Raw genomic sequence first — 3,227 nt, forward strand, 5'->3', positions numbered from 1 at the left:
TAATAGTTGCTTTCGCCAACGTCCATACCACGTTGAACACACCGGTTCTCGTCCGATCACCGAAGTTAAGCAACGTCGGGCGCGGTCAGTACTTGGATGGGTGACCGCCTGGGAACACCGCGTGATGGTGCCTTTTTGTTACTTTCTTGATTTTTTTTACATGCAATAATTATTTTTCTCCAATTTTTATCATTCACTACATTGAATGGTAAAAATTAAAATTTTTCAAACTTCTTAATGCAGATAAAACGTAATTTAAAAATTTGAATGTAAAACTAGCATTGGACACTACTCTGACATTTTATGACTTTTGAATAATTCGCCTTTGTAGCAAATTTTGAAACTCAAAGTTTAACAAACTTTAACGAACTCCCGGTCGATATCTTCGCTCATTTGACCACCGCTATTTAACTTGAAATTGCTAATTATTTAACTCCCTTCCAAATACAAAACTCAAATATATCTTCTATGTAGTTATATATTAAACGATCACAATAATGTGAAGCTAAATTTTCAATAAAAACGAAAAAAAAAACAATTTTTTTATTCCATTCTATATGTTTCGATTTTTAGAACACCATCCATCCATCCATAGAAATCCATCCAGTTTTTTTACGAACGGACTGTGTATAGAAGCTTAGGTATAATATTTATGGTAATAAAAGTTTTTGAGCAGTATAGTATACGGGAAGGCCTGAGCGCCGGTCACGGCAGTCGCTCAGAAGTTTTATAAAATGCCGCCATCTAGTGAGCTTAGCTGATACTACGACGACATTGTTTATAATGTATAAACAATGTCAGTTTACAGTTTTAATAAATGTGATTTTTTGAGAGTACTATGAAGTTTTGTTTAAAAATGTTCTACCGCATATTTATACTAAGTATTTCAGTTTGTAAGATTTACCTTCGCAACTCAGCAGGAGGTAGATTGGTGCACATAAAATATTGGATTCAGATTTCTACCGATAACATAAATTTTAAAAAGTTGAACGTTCGCGAAAGACAGAGGAATATTAAAGTCATTTGTTCGCCTGAAAAATTGTGCCATCCGAAAAGCGAATTTTCATATCTTTATTTATAGATAAAGATAAATTTATAAATTCACCTTTGTATTAACGTATTGCCAGAAAACTGTAAAATATGCACAAATACTTTATTGTAATAAAACATTTTGATTGTAAACAATGAAAATAAACAGGTAAGAGCTTAGCGTTGATCTATATTTGGGATCCACAAATCATCTTATCCAAATTGATCCTACTTGAACCTTACTAAGTTTAACAAACTTCATTTTACTAAGTTTGTAAAACTTCATATATATTTAACATATGTCATTTAAAAATGTAGTTATATAAAAGATGTAAAGGTTTAAGTAAACTGAGTAAGAAATAAGAATAACCTAGAAAATATATTGCCCTAGGATTCGTATCGGAACTATAAATTTATAATAAGTAGAAGCTCGGGTAAGGCATGGAAATATTGAAGTCATTCGTCAAATCGAAGCGCAACGAACGTCCTTACATTAAAAATATACGCGAGCTAGACAGAGACAGCTGATAACGTTTTATATTACTTATGAAAATATTACTATTCTATGACGGAGCCAAACTATCCGAGCGACAAACAAGACGAAAACTGTAAAACTATCTTAGAATTGAAAGAAACGCCATATATTATAAAGCAATAATTTGGAGTTATAACCAACCTTAACTGTAAAATATTTTGGCACTCTCTGAAATAATCGATCAATCACTTTTCTGTCTCGTAGTATTAATAATATCCAATGTATTAGATTGTTTACGTGACAAGTCAGCACATATGTCACGTCGACAGCGTGTTTAATCAGTGACACGTCGCTCGCAGAGTGACACGCCTCATTGAAGATGAGGGAGACAGATGTGGTCCAAGTTAAAGTAGATAGAACCACGAGAAAAGAGAGCGAAAGTAATTTGTAAATAAGCGAAAAGATTTTGGTTAGTGGGTAAAACTATTGAGTTGGTTTTGGTGAAGGAAATCTTTCAAAAATATAATCGTGTCATCCATACTTTTTTCCTTTAACTGCTATGTTCACTGTTAGAAACTTAAACACAGATATTTCTATGGTGGCATAAACAGCTTAGTGCATATTTCTAAACGAGATTACACGCTTAGTGCGAGCTAGGCCAATGACCTTTGTGCAATACAACCTCTGTACTTCCTAGATAGTTATTCAGTAAAGGTATAGCATCAAAGTCGAGGCAGCAGAGATCACTCAAAGATAATTGCATTCAAAGTCCGAGCGCCGCTAATGATGGATGTCATTAGATTAGATTGTACGAATAGGGTCAATAACCTGTGCCCTAGATACTTCTCCTTTGTCTATGGTTAACGACAGATAAAGTGTTACTCCATCTTCTGGTGTTGTTGAACATAAGTCTATGAGCATTGGTGACCCCTTTACACTAAGAGTCATGCTCTTTTATTTCAATACAAAAGATATATAAAGTTCCATAAAATACGATTGGTTGTAATAATATGTAAGTTTTGTACTACGTAAGGATCTAATACGACAGGTGTAGGCCAGGACGGAGGGAACGGTGCGGAGGGAGAAGCTAAAAGCTTGAGCTCATTAGTTTAACTAAAACGCCGGTAGATGTACCGTATTATGCCCATTAGCTGGATGAACAATGACAATAGTTTAAAATTCACTGAAAAGCGCTCACAGATTTTGTGAATAACTTTATGTAAGCTGCTCCAGAATAGATCAAGTTAAATGTTCAGCCACAACTTGTGCGCTAGGACAAGGTTCGTTGGCCACGAACACTTCCTAAATACAAAATTCCGCTTTGACAGTCGACATTAGTGCAACGAGGCATGCCTCAACGCGGCTTTCCTACTTGAATCGTTGCCAGATATCCCTTCACATTATGTAGCAAAACAATGACCCATGGCTACCGAATCTCTGTTTAACATTTTATACTTCTTAGGATTCTGTAGGAGCACGTCTATCTAAAATACGTATTTCTAGGAATTGTTGTATGTTATACATTAGATATGAAATTAAATGTGAAACGATTGATTTCAATTCATGTAATTTTTAGATTTTAGCAGAATTGAAATAAGGTAGTGTAACGTAACCCATAAGAATTGCACATATTTCCCGAATCATAGGTAGTCTATCTGTTCCTTCAGACTATGTTCTACGTCTATACCAAATTTCTACGCAGTCGTTCTGCAGACACTTTCTA

Source organism: Papilio xuthus, unplaced genomic scaffold (genome assembly GCF_000836235.2).
Source record: "Papilio xuthus unplaced genomic scaffold, Pxut_1.1 DF826945.1, whole genome shotgun sequence".
NCBI lineage: Eukaryota > Metazoa > Arthropoda > Insecta > Lepidoptera > Papilionidae > Papilio > Papilio xuthus.